The following is a 14555-nucleotide window of genomic DNA, read 5'->3' as shown; positions in this document are numbered from 1 at the left end:
ACTAGTGGAAAATACATAACTAACAAGGACCTACTGTATAGCACTGAGAACTATACTCAGTATTTTTTAATAACCTATAAGGGAAAAGAATCTGAAAAAGTATATACACATACATAGAATTTATACACACACACACACACACACACACACACACACACACACACACACACACACATATATCTGAATCACTTTGCTGTACACCTGAAACTAACACAACATTGTAAATCAACTATACTGCAATATAAAAAAAGACTAGTGGAACAGGTTTTATTTTATTTTCCATCTCACTCCCTTTCTATCATTTCCCTTAAGATATAATGAGAGAGCCTCCCTGGCGCAGCGCACTCCCCACTGGCCGCAGCCTGACACGCCACGCGGCCCCCCAGTCTCCCTGGCCGCCTCCCCCAGGCATGGCCCAGGGCCTCGCCTCACTATGGCAGCAGCACAGCACAGCACCCTTGACTTCATGCTCGGCACCAAAGCTGATGGTGAGACCATTCTGAAAGGCCTCCAGTCCATCTTCCAGGAGCAGGGGATGATGGAGTCGATGAACACCTGGCAGGACCATGGCTATTTAGCGACCTACGTAAACAAAAACGGCAGCTTTGCCAATTTGAGAATTTACCCGCATGGATTGGTGTTGCTGGACCTTCAGAGTTACGACGGTGATGCGCAAGGCAAAGAAGTTGACAGTCTTTTGAACAAAGTAGAAGAAAGAATGAAAGAATTGAGTCAGGACAGTACTGAGCGGGTGAAGCGATTACCACCCATAGTTCGAGGAGGGGCCATTGACAGATACTGGCCCACTGCAGATGGCCGCCTGGTTGAGTACGACATAGATGAAGGGGTGTATGATGAAGACTCACCTTGCCAGAACATTAAAATTTTACACTCAAAACAATTTGGAAATATTCTCATCCTCAGTGGGGATGCTAATTTGGCGGAAAGTGATCTGGCGTATACCCGGGCCATCATGGGCAGCGGCAAAGAAGATTACACTGGCAAAGATGTACTGATTCTAGGAGGCGGAGATGGGGGCATATTATGTGAAATAGTCAAACTGAAACCAAAGATGGTCACTATGGTAGAGATTGACCAAATGGTGACTGACGGATGTAAGAAATACATGCGAAAAACATGTGGTGATGTCCTAGACAATCTTAAAGGAGACTGCTATCAGGTTCTAATAGAAGATTGTATTCCAGTACTGAAGAGGTACGTCAAAGAAGGGAGAGAGTTTGATTATGTGATTAATGATTTGACAGCTGTTCCAATCTCCACATCTCCGGAAGAAGATTCCACATGGGAGTTTCTCAGACTGATTCTTGACCTCTCAATGAAAGTATTGAAACAGGATGGGAAATATTTTACACAGGGGAACTGTGTCAATTTGACTGAAGCCCTGTCACTCTATGAAGAACAGCTGGGGCACCTGTATTGTCCTGTGGAATTCTCGAAGGAGATCATCTGTGTCCCTTCATACTTGGAATTGTGTGTATTTTACACTGTTTGGAAGAAAGCTAAACCTTGAAAATCAATTTCCCCTAATCATGTGTGCTGCAAATAGCCTTCCTGACCTTCATATGCTGTACATGACATCGAAAGGAGTCAGGCAATTAATTGTGAATTCCTTCAAGTTTCCTTTTTTTAATTATATTTTAATTTAAAAATCAAATGGAAAATGTATATTTTGATGAAATAGGGTGTTATTTTTTTGAAGGATGATTAGACAGCACAGTGAAGGCTGCTAAATGCACTGAACCTCTAGAATGTGATTTTTGTTTTTGTTTTTCTGTGTGGGCTTCTTTTGTTTCTGTTTTGGTAGACTTCGAATTTGATTGTTTGGAGGAATGAACATCATTGTTTTCTTCTGGAGGGAAGCTCTTGACGGGAGTTTCTTTTCCCCCCAAATTGACATAGGTATTAGAATTTGGTGCTTATAAGGAAAGACTTTAAAAAATGAATAGCAATGCTTCGATTAAAATTACAAATGAGAAAAAAAAAGATATAATGAGAAAGTACAGCTGAAGTCTTCCGACAATGTGCAGCATTTAGGGGAACAATTATTTATAATTTTTAATGAATAGCTTTGTTGAGATACAATTTGTATACCATAAAATTATCATACCATAAAATCCACCCATTTTAAGTATATTTCAAAGGTTTTTAGCACATTTATAGAGTTATGCAGCCATCACCACATCTAATTTTAGAACATGTTCATACCCCCAAGAAAGAAACTGAGCTCATATTCAGTCAGTCCATGTTCCTACCCACAGTCCTAGGCAACCACTAATCACTTTGTGTCTCTATAGATAACCCTTTCTTATAAATGGAATGATAAAATGCATGGTCTTTTGTGCCTGGTTTCTTTCACTTAGCATGTTTTTGTGGTTCCATCCATATTGTGGCATGTATCAGTGCTTCAATTATCTCTATTGCCAAATAGTATGCCATTATATGATGTATAACAGTTCGTTTATCTAGTCACCATTAATGGACATTTGGGCATTTCTGCATTTTGACTATGAGGAATGATGCTGCTAAGAATATTCATGTATAAGTTTTTGTGTAGACATATGTTTCCATTTCTTTTGGGTAGATATCTAAGAGTAGAATTGCTGGATCATATGGTAATTGACCATAGATGTATGATTTTATTGCTGGACACTCAATTCTATTCCATTTATCTATATATGTCTTTCCTTATGCCAGTACCACATTGTCTTGATTACTGTAGCTTTGTACTAAGTTTGAATTTAAGAGGTGTGAGTCCTCCAACTTTGTTCTTCTTTTTCAAGATTATTTTGCCTAGACAGGGTACGTGCAATTCAATATTATTTTAGAATTAACATTAAATGGATATGAATGCATGAATGAATATTCAGCTTGTCCATTTCTGGAATATCTTCAAATCAATCAATATGAAAAACCACATTAAGAAATTGAAGAGTAAAAATCATATGATCATCTCAGTAAATGCAGAAAATTCTTTTGACAAAATCCAAATCCATTTATGATAAAAAAACTCTCAAGAAAGTAGCTATAGAAGAAACATACCTCAACATAATAAAGGTCATATATGACAAGCCGACAGCTAACATCATACTCGATGGTGAAAAGGTGAAAGCACTTCCTCTAAGATCAGGAACAAGATAAGGATGCCCACCCTTGCTGCTTTTATTCAATATAGTATTGGAAGTTATAGCCATAGCAATCAGACAAGAAAAAGTAATAAAAAGGATCCAAATTGGAAAGGAAGAAGTAAAATCATCACTGTTTGCAGATGACATAATACTATATATAGAAAATTGTAAAGATACCACCGAAAAACGACTAGAACTCATTAATGAATTGGGTAAAGTTGCAGGATACAAAATTAATACCCAGGACTCTGCTGCTTTTCTATACACCAACATAAACTAGCAGAAATAGAAATTAAGAAAACAATCCCATTCATAATTGCATCCAGAAGAATAAAATATCTAGGAGTAAATCCAACTAAGGAGGTAAAAACCTATATTCAGAAAATGACAAGGCACTGAGGAAAGCGATTTAAGATGACACAAATACATGGAAAGATATACCATGCTCGTGGATTGGAAGAATTAGTATTGTTCAAATGACCATACTACCCAAGGAAATCTACAGACTCAATGCATTCCCTATCAAAATACCAATGGCATTTCTCACAGACCTAGAACAAGTAATTCTAAACTTTGTACATAAACACAAAAGACCCCTAATAGCCAAAACAATCTTAAGAAAGAACCAAACAGGTTTCAAACTATATTACAGAGCTACAGTAATCAAAACAGTATGGTACTGGCACAAAAACAAAGAGATAGATCACTGGAACTGAATAGAGCTCAGAAATGAACCCACACTTAAATGGTCAATTAAGTTATGACAAAGGAGGCAAGAACATACAATGGGAAAAAGTCTCTTTGATAAATGATGTTGTGAAAACTGGACAGCTATAAGCAAAAGAATGAAAATGGGGCACTTTTTTACAAAAATAAACTGAAAATGGATTAAAGACTTAAATTTAAGACCTGAAACCGCAAAAGTTGTAGAAGAAATCATACACTTATGCTCTTTGTTATCAGTCTCAGAAATATTTTTTTTTTGGATCTGTCTCTTCAGGCAAAGGCAACAAAGCAAAAATAAACAAATGGACCTATATCAAACTAAAAAGCTTTTGCACAGTGAAGGAAACCACCAACAAAACAAATAGGCAGTGTACTGAATGGGAGCAGATATTTATAAATGAAATATCCCATAAGGGGTTAATATTCAAAATATATAAAGAACTCACACAACCCAATAAAAAAAAAGGTGATTAAAAAATGAGCAGGGGATCTGAATAGACATTTTTCCAAGGATGACATATGGCCAACAGGCACATGAAAGATGCTTAACATAACCAATCAAATCAACATGCAAATCAAAACCACAATGAGATATTACCTCACACCTGTCAAAATGGCTATTATCAAAAAGGAGAGAAAAAAGAAGTGCTGGAGGAGATGTGGAGAAAAGGGAACCCTTGTGCACTGTTGGTATGAATGTAAAATTGTTTGGCCACTATGAAAAACAGTATGGAGGTTCCTCAAAATATTAAAAATAAAACTATCATATGATCCAGCCGTTCCACTTGTGGGTATTTATTCAAAGAAATTGGAGACACTAATTCGAAAAGATATGTGCACCCCACCCCATGTTCACTGCAGCATTATTTACAATAGCCAAGATATTGTAAGTGTCCATTGATAGATTAATGGATAAAGAAGATGCTTTTGCGAATATTTTCTCCCAGTCTGGTGGCCTTGTCTTCTCATTCTCTTGACAATGTCTTTTGCATAGCAGAAGTTTTTAATTTTGAATGAAGCCCAGCTTATAAATTATTTTTTTGATGGATCATGCCTTTGGTGTTTTATCTAAACATTCATCACCTTACCCAAAGTCATTTAGGTTTTCTTCTATATTATCTTCTAGGAGTTTTATACTTTTACATTCCACATTAAGTCTATGATCCATTTTGAGTTAATTTTTGTGAAGGGTATAAAGTCTTTGTCTTGATTTTCTTTTTTTTTTGCATGTGGATGTGCAGTTGTTCCAACACCATTTGTTGAAAGGACTATCTTTGCTCCATTGTATTGCCTTTGCTCCTTTGTCAAGAAACAGTGAGCTACAATATCAATAAAACCCAAAAAAACCCAATCCAAAAATGGGCAGAAGACCTAAATAGACATTTCTCCAAAGAAGATATACAGATTGCCAACAAACACATAAAAGAATACTCAACATCATTAATCATTAGAGAAATGTAAATCAAAACTACAATGAGATATCATCTCACACCGGTCAGAATGGCCATCATCAAAACATCTAGAAACAATAAATACTGGAGAGAGTTTGGAGAAAAGGGAACCCTCTTGCACTGTTGGTGGGAATGTAAATTGATACAGCCACTACGGAGAACACTATGGAGGTTCCTTAAAAAACTAAAAATAGAACTACCATACGACCCAGAAATCCCACTACTGGGCATATACCCTGAGAAAACCATAATTCAAAAAGAGTCATGTACCAAAATGTTCATTGCAGCTCTATTTACAATAGGCAGGACATGGAAGCAACCTAAGTGTCCATCAACAGATGAATGGATAAAGAAGATATGGCACATTTGTAGTGAGGTGGAGGGACCCAGAGTCTGTCATACAGAGTGAAGTAAGTCAGAAAGAGAAAAACAAATACCGTATGCTAACACATATATATGGAACCTAAAAAAAAAAAAGAACCTAGCGGCAAGACGGGAATAAAGACACAGACCTACTAGAGAATGGACTTGAGGATACGGGGAGGGGGAAGGGTAAGCTGGGACAAAGTGAGAGAGTGGCATGGACATATATACACTACCAAATGTAAAATAGATAGCTAGTGGGAAGCAGCCGCATAGCACAGGGAGATCAGTTCGGTGCTTTGTGACCACCTAGAGGGGTGGGATATGGAGGGTGGGAGGGAGGCTCAAGAGGGAGGAGATATGGGGGTATATGTGTATGTATAGTTGATTCACTTTGTTATAAAGCAGAAACTAACAAACCATTGTAAAGCAATTGTACTCCAATAAAGACGTTTTTGTAAAAAAAAAAAAAAAGAATCAGTGAGCTATATTTATGTGGGCCTATTTCTGGGCTCTCCATTCTGCTCCATTGATCTATTTTTCTATTCTTTTGCAAATACCACACTTTCTTGATTACTGTAGCTTTATAGTAAATCTTAATGTCGGGCTTCCCTGGTGGCGCAGTGGGTGGGAATCTGCCTGCCAACGCAGGTGACACGGGTTCGATTCCTGGCCTGGGAAGATTCCCACATGCCGCGGAGCAACTAAGCCCGTGTGCCATGACTACTGAGCCTGCGCTCTAGAGCCCGTGCTCTGCAACAAGAGAAGCCACGACAATGAGAAGCCCGTGCACCACTCACTGCAACTAGAGAAAGCCCGCGCACAGAACAAAGACCCAACACAGCCAAAAATAAAACGAACAAATAAATAAATAAATTTATTTTTTAAAAAATCTTAATGTCAAGTAGTGTCAGTCCTCCAACTTTGTTCTACTTCAATACTGTGTTGGTTATTCTGGGTCTACTGCCTCTCCAAACAAACTTTAGAATTAGTTCGTTGATATCCACTAAATAATTTGGAGGGATTTTGATTGGGATTGCATTGAATCTATATATCAATTTGAGAAGAAATGACTCGACAATATTGAGTCTTTCTATCCATGAACATGGACTATCTATCCATTTATTTAGTTCTTTTTTAATATCATCAGACTTTTTGTAGTTTTCCTCATATAGTTCTTGTACATATTTTGTTTGATTTATACCTAAGTATTTCATTTTGGGGGCTGCTAATGTAAACGGTGCTATGTTTTTAATTTCAAGTTTCACTTGTTCATTGCTGATATATAGGAAAGTGATTTACTTTTCTATATTAACCTTGTATCCTGCAACCTTGCTGTAACTGCTTATTCATTCCAAGTTTTTTGTGTCCATTCTTTCAGATTTTTGATATATACCGTCATGTCACCTACAAGCAGTTTTCTTTATTCCATCCCAAACTGTATACCTTTCATTATTTTACTGCATTATATAGTACTTCCAGTACAATGTTGAAAAGGAGTGGTGAAAGGGAACATCTTTTCCTTGTTTCTGATCTTAATGAGAAAGCTTATCATCATTAAGTATGATGTTAGTGCTATTGCTTTTAAAATAAACTTTTATTTTAGAATAGTTTTAGATATACAAATTACAAAGATAGTACAGAGATTTCCCATACACCCCACACACAATGTCCCCTATTATTAATGTATGACATTAATATGGTACATTTGTAATAACCAGTTAACCAATATTGGTACATTATTAGTAACTAAAGTCCATACTATTCAACATTTCATTAGTTTTTACCTAATGTCCTTTTTCTGTTCCAGGATGCCATCCAGGATACAACATTACATTTAGTTGGTACATCTCTTTAGGCTCTTCTTTCCTCTGACAGTTTTTCATACTCTCCTTGTTTCTGACAACCTTGACATTTTTGAGGAGTACTGGTTAGGTATTTTATAAAATGTTCCTCCATCGGTATTTGTCTGATGTTTTTCTCACGATTAGACTGGGGCTATGGGTTTTTGAGGGGAAGATCACAAAAGTGCAATGCCCTTTTCATCACATCATATCAAGGGACATACTATCAACATGACTTAATACTGTTGATGTTAACCTTTATCACCTGGCTGAGGTAGTGTTTGTCAGCTTTCTTCACTATATATTACTCTTTTCTCCTTTTCCATACTGTACTCTTTCAAGGAAGTCACTATACACAGGCCTGACTTAAAGAGTGGAGAGTTATATTCCATGTACCTGAGAGAAGAGTATCAACATAAATTATTTGGGATTCTTCTGCATGAAAGAGTTGTCTATTCTCCCCATTTATATATTTATTCAATCATTTATTTATACCCATATAGACTCATGGATATTTATTTTATACCTTAAGATATAGTCCATTACTAATTTATTGGGGTTTTTTCTGCTCAAGTTGTTTCAGCTTTGGCCATTAGGACCTCTTTCAGTTGACTTCAGTATCCCTTTCACATACCCCCTTCACTGTGTGTGTGTGTGTGTGTGTGTGTGTGTGTGTGTGTGTGTGGTTCTTGTTTTGTTTTGAGCACTTCCTTACTTTCTGGCACTACAAGATTCTTCAGGCTCATCTTGTATATTTTTTAGCCCAGTCCTAGAATCAGCCATTCTTCCAAAGATCCCTGGTTCCTTTTATTGGAGAATGGTACTAAAATCTAAAATCTTGGTGCTAAGTGTGCTCACTGCTGTTTCAGTATGCTATTGTCTTTTAAATAAACTAAGGAAATATGGAGAAGAAATATGTAATTATACTGTCTTTTATAGTTACTTCATAATTACTTTATAAGCACTTTTTTTTTCTGTATGGATTCAAATTACTGTCCATTATTGTTTTTTTTTTTTCAGCCTGAAGGGTTTCTTTTACTTTTTCTCATAAGGCAGGTCTGCTAGCAACAAATTCTCCTCATATTTAGTTTTCTGGGAACATCTTTATTTAATCTACAAATTTAAAGTTAGTTTTCCCAGATATAGCATTATTGGTTGATTTTTTTCATGCTGAAAATGTCATCCCCCCATCCCATGATAGCCATTGTTTCTGATGAGAAGTCAATTGTCAAACTTACTGGGGTTCCTTTCTGTGATGGGTCTTTTTTCACTTGCTACTTGCAAGATTTTCCTCTTTGGCTTTGAATTTCAACATCTTGACTATGATATCTCTAGGTGTGGATCTGTTTAGTTTATCCTACTTGGAGTTCATGAGCTTCTTGGATGTTTAGATAAATGTCTTTCATCATATTTGGAAACTTTTAAGCCATCCTTTCTATGAATAATTTTTCTGCCCCTTCTCTCCTCTCCTCTGGCACTCCCATTACACATTTGTTGTTGTGCTTGTATTCTACATGTGTCTGTTCAAGTTTTTGATTCTTTTTATTTTCTTCAGAATGTATACTTTCTATTGATCTGTTTTCCAGTTCACTAATTCTCTTCTGCCATGTAAAATATATTGTTGATCCTCTTTTATGATTTTTTCATTTAGGTTATTGTACTTTTACTATCCAGAATTTCCATGTGGTTCTTTTCTTAAATGTGTTCTATCTTTTCATTGATATTCTTTATTTGATTAGTCATCACCATTATATATCCTTTAGATCATAAAACATGTTTTCCCTTACTTCTTTGAATATATTTATAATAGCAACTTTGAAGTACTTATCTGACAAATATAACATCTGGGCTCCATCAAAAGTAATTTCTATTACCTGACTTATTTCCTTTCCATGGTTACACTTTCCTGGGTTATTTTTTGGGGGGGGGGGGTGGGAAGGCTCATAATTTTTATTGCAAACTAGATATTTTAAATAATAGAGTTAAAATTAGAGCTACCATATGACCCTGCAATCCCACTGCTAGGCATATATCTGGAGAAAACCATGGTCTGAAAGGATACATGCACCCCAATGTTCGTTGCAGCACTGTTTACAATACCCAAGACATGGAAGCAACCTAAATGTCCATCAACAGAGGAATGGATAAAGAAGATGTGGTATATATATACAATGGAATATTACTCAGCCATTAAAAAAATGAAATAATGCCATTTGAAGCAACATGGATGGACCTAGAGACTGTCATACTGAGTGAAGTAAGTCAGACAGAGAAAAAGAAATATCGTATGATATCCCTTATATGTGGAATCTAAAAAGAAATGATACAAATGAACTTACAAAACAGAAACAGACTCACAGGCTTAGAGAACGAACTTATGGTTACCAGGGGGGCAGGATGGGGGAAAGGGATAATCAGGGAGTTTTGGAATGACAGGTACACACCACTATATTTAAAATGGATAACCAACAAGGGCCTAGTGTATAGCACAGGGAACTGTGCTCAATGTTATGTGGCAGCCTGGATGGGAGGGAAGTTTGGGGGAGAATGGATACATGTATATGTATGGCTGAGTCCCTTTGTTGTGCACCTGAAACTATCACAACATTGTTAATTGGCTATACTCCGATATAAAATAAAAAGTTAAAAAATAAATAAATAATACATTGTAGTAACCTTGGATTCCGCTTACCTCCCCTTCTTGGGTCTTATTTCTGTTTCTATTTTGTTTTGTTTTTCTCTATTTGTTTAATCACTTGCCTGGACTAATTCTCGCTGAAGTCTATTTTCTCTGCAGTGTGCAACCTCTGACATCATGCTCATTTTCCCCTTTGTTTTATTTTTAAACCTGGCTTTCTGGGAGTCACCTCTGGTTCAGCATAGTTAGTTTTAGCCTGTGATCAAGTGGTCAAAGGTTTTTCTTAGGCACCCAGATCCAGTAAAGCTTGTACCCTTTGCCAAAGTATTTTGTATGGCTTGTGGAATGCCTTCATAGTTCAAATCAAAACCTCAGGGAGGTTTTGATTCTACCCTGCATTCAAACAGAATTCAGCAGTTCACAAATAACATTTCTGGTTGCCCCTGCATGGGTTGCTCTTACGTACAGCATGTGTACAGCCCAAACTAGGGATAAGTTTGATCTTAGCAGGGCCCATTTTGATGGTTTCTTTCCCTAGGTCTCTCTGCAAAATGTCTGGCTGGTCTGCTCTATTCTGTCTGCTACTAATATATAATTGCTTTTCTAATTTTCACTACTATGATCTCTATGGTTTTCAACAACACCTTTAGGCATGAGTTCCTTCATGCTCTGTTTTAAAGAAAGTCAGCCTCCATAGGCTGTGCAACTATGCTGGAGCTAGGTGAGAAAAGTGTGATATGGCAGCCTGTCTTTTTCTGGAGTGACACCTCTGCCCTATGAGCCCTTGAAGTCCTTGTCTGACAAGTACAACATCTGGGTCCTTGCCCTGGACCTGGGAGGGAGAAAATAGGAGTTGGCAGTCTTCTCCAACTGCCTCTCATAGTTTGCTGTACCTGCCTAGGAAACAGACTTCATCTTAAGGGTGGGAGCTGGGCCGGGGATGAGAGCCCTCCATCTTCTTGGCCATTTTCGCCCAGAATAAATCTTCCACAACATAAAACTGGAGGGTAGAATTAGAGTCACTAGCAGCCTGCCCATCCTGGAGTGAAACTATACCCTATAACCAGGAGTTAGTGAAGAAGACAGCCCCTGTACTTTTTGTTTGTTTGTTTGCCTTTTGGCTGTGCCCACCTAGAATAAAGTTTCCGCAATATAAAGCTAGGAGGAGAAGTAGGAGCAAGTCCTGGATCAAATGGCATGTATGACAATTGTTCTTACCAAGATTCCATAAATGTTCTTAAATAAATGCTTCTCAATTTGTTGCATGCCCTTAAACCAATTTCCTGACACTTTAAACAGTTGTTTCTGATAAAAATTTTACCAGTTTAATGGTTATTTCACTAGTGAGGGTGTCTGCTAAGCTTCTCACACAACCATTCCAGAAGTTGGTCTGTCACAATTATTTATCTTAATTCAAGAACATACTTAGCGAGCACTTACTACATGCCAGGTGTTATAGGCACTGGGTTTAAGTAAGAGCTTTATTAAGGTACAGTTGAAATACATTAAATTGCACATGTTTAAAGTTTATTATTTGATGAGCTTTGACATATGTATGTACCATCACCATAATCAAGACGGTGAATATATGTCAAAGCTCATTAACACCAAAAGTTTCTTTCTGCCCTTTGAACTGCCACCCACCCTTCCCTGGCCCCCTCCACAGGGATCATCTTTCTGTCACTATAGATTAATTTTTGGGCCTATTTTTAATTTATAAAGCTGGTTGGTGGCGAAGTTTATCCTTTACTAAGTAACCCACCTCAGCCAGATTGCTCTTTTCTTGTGAGCAGAATATTTTAGGGATTTTCTTTTTGTCTCTAGGGCAAGATTCCTCAACAGGAAACAAAGATTCCAGTAACCTCCCTCCTCCCTAAAGGGAGCTTTGGTGACTGGCTCACCAGATTCATGAATATACGTTTATAGAACCCCAAAATGGCAGCAGCATTTGACTCCTGCTTGGGTTGATAAATCCAAGTACTTGCATTTAAAGAATTGTGGGCAAGAGAACAAGCAATACATTACTCCCCAGGGTTCTTCTCACTGTTTTTGCCCACATGCCGCCAAGGGCTATTAAACAACCCAGTGTATTCCCATTGCCCTTCAGGTGAATGATTATAAACTTCTAGCAAAATCTGAAGGACTCAGGGTGGCTTAGTTTCTATGTGAACCCAGGAATTGAATCCCCAAATCATGTACATGATATTACTCTTTTCACTCTCCAACAGGGAAATGATACTGCAGCTCCAAGGGGCTTAACTGCTATTAACTGGAATCGATCCTAAGAGCAATGATTTATTGCTTGCCTACCATATGCCAAGCACTGTGCTAAGTGGTACAGAATTGTTAACCTCATTTATAATACTCACAATAAATACTTGGTATAATTGTTCCCCATTTTATACAAGATAGAGCTGAGGTAAGGTGAGGTCAAAGGACCTGTCCTAGATCATACAGCTAGTGAATGGCTGAGGTGGGATTCAAACTCAGATCTGACACCAAGACTACCCTCTGTTCACTCTACTATAATGTCTGATTGCCAGGCTTAGGGATTTCCCTCCACACCCCAAAATCCTCTCATAGAAGGTAATTCTAACGATGTGACCTTTCACTAGTGTGGCACTAAAAACCACTTGGGTCCCTGTATTTTTATTGCTCTTATGCAAACCTACATCATCCTGTCAGAGGAATTAAAATACCAACTCATATAAATGTTCCTTCTCAGAAAGAACACAGGAATCATATTATCCAGAAGACCTGTGAATGAAATTCATATTCAGGCTGTGATTTTACTGTTTACATGACAATGAACAACAGAAATTGGATGACATTCCAAACATCAATGATTAGCACCTTGGGATCTTATAATACTTAAAAAAAAAGTCTCACCAATAGCTATCCATGCAATATAGAACTCTAATTCAGTTGTGCTGTGTCAGAAATTGGCAAAGATATCTACTGCAATATTTTTACAAGAACTACTTTCTCAAAATTGAGTCCAGTCTACCAGTTTATGTTATATCTCATATAAGACTACCATTCTTTTTTTTTTTTTTTTTTAGTGCTTTTCTTTTTTTTTTTTTAACATCTTTATTGGGGTATAATTGCTTTACAATGGTGTGTTAGTTTCTGCTTTATAACAAAGTGAATCAGTTATACATATACATATGTTCCCATATCTCTTCCCTCTTGCGTCTCCCTCCCTCCCACCCTCCCTATCCCACCCCTCCAGGCTGTCACAAAGCACCAAGCCAATATCCCTGTGCCATGCGGCTGCCATTCTTTAAAGGGCTGAAAAGAGAGTGAATGGAACAGAGCTACTTGGCTCAAACCAGAAATGCAAGTTCAAAGCAGTTACTGACTCTCCTCAGTAGAGGGCAGTGGTAGGCAGGACCAACTGGCAGGAAGAGAGGGACATTAACTTCTATTGTGTACCCACTAAGTGCTCAGGCACAGTGCTTAATGTTTTATAGATAGTATCTCGTGAATCCTGACAATGACCCTATGAAGGAAGGATAATTAGCACTCAAAGAGTCCCAAAGAGGTTAAATAAATTGAAAACAGATCTGGTGTCCTCCAATTCAACTATACCATACTGTTTCAGGAGAGGTACTATTTCAAAGTCCCATAACTGGGTACTTATACTGATTAACTAAAAGAGCAGACTCACCTAGAACATGGCAGGTCTCACATATGATGGGAACTTAAAGATCTGGACTGGCTGGAATAATGGGAATCATTTAACAAGAATATCATGTAACAAGTTCCAAACTTTGGAGCCAGTGACAAGGTGGAAATTATCTATAGAAGTGGTTCAGAGGAACCTGATACATGGGAAACAGTTGAGGGACCTGGAGAAGATTAGACCAGGGTGGCTGGCACTAGGAAGGTGCTCAAAAATATTGAAAAAACTGAATTTAAAAAATATGAGGAATCCAACACTGTCATTAGCTACCCAAAAGGCAGTTAGTTATTAAGAAGGTAGAGATCATTTTGTATGGACCAGTTGGAGGCAGATTTTAGTCCCTTAAAAGGAATAATCTTCTAAAAGACAGAGAAACCTCTAGAAGGGGGAGCAACTCAAAACTGGTACGAATTGCTTTGTGAGATTAGGTTATAAAGATGACCTTCAGGAAGCCTTTTAACTCCAGGGTGCTCAGATTTTTGAGCTGGTCAAGATTCCTAGAATGGCTTCTTTACCCTTGTCAAGTGAAGGTCTTAATGTTTTCTAAGAAGTAACTGATTGGTTCACAACACTTAGAAGCCAAAGCATTCAGACCCAGAACAACTCTACTAAGATGTACTTGTCCACAGACCTCCTAAGAAATTAATTATAGGAGAAATTCTGAGACTGCCTCACAAGAGGGAGCCAGTGGTGTTCCATTGG

At 37.6% G+C, this 14555-nt stretch overlaps 1 protein-coding gene and 1 pseudogene across 8 annotated transcripts in view; one reads left to right on the top strand and one right to left on the bottom strand.

Annotated features, from left to right (window-relative positions):
• SHROOM4 (shroom family member 4) overlaps nt 1-14555 on the bottom strand; it is a 212165-nt gene that overhangs the window by 136411 nt on the left and 61199 nt on the right. The window lies entirely within an intron of this gene.
• On the top strand, nt 371-1631 carry LOC101339388 (spermine synthase pseudogene; annotated as a pseudogene).

This window comes from Tursiops truncatus, chromosome X (assembly GCF_011762595.2).
Source record: "Tursiops truncatus isolate mTurTru1 chromosome X, mTurTru1.mat.Y, whole genome shotgun sequence".
Lineage (NCBI taxonomy): Eukaryota > Metazoa > Chordata > Mammalia > Artiodactyla > Delphinidae > Tursiops > Tursiops truncatus.
Note: the sequence above shows the minus strand (reverse complement) of the source record. Positions and strands in the feature narration are given on the sequence as shown.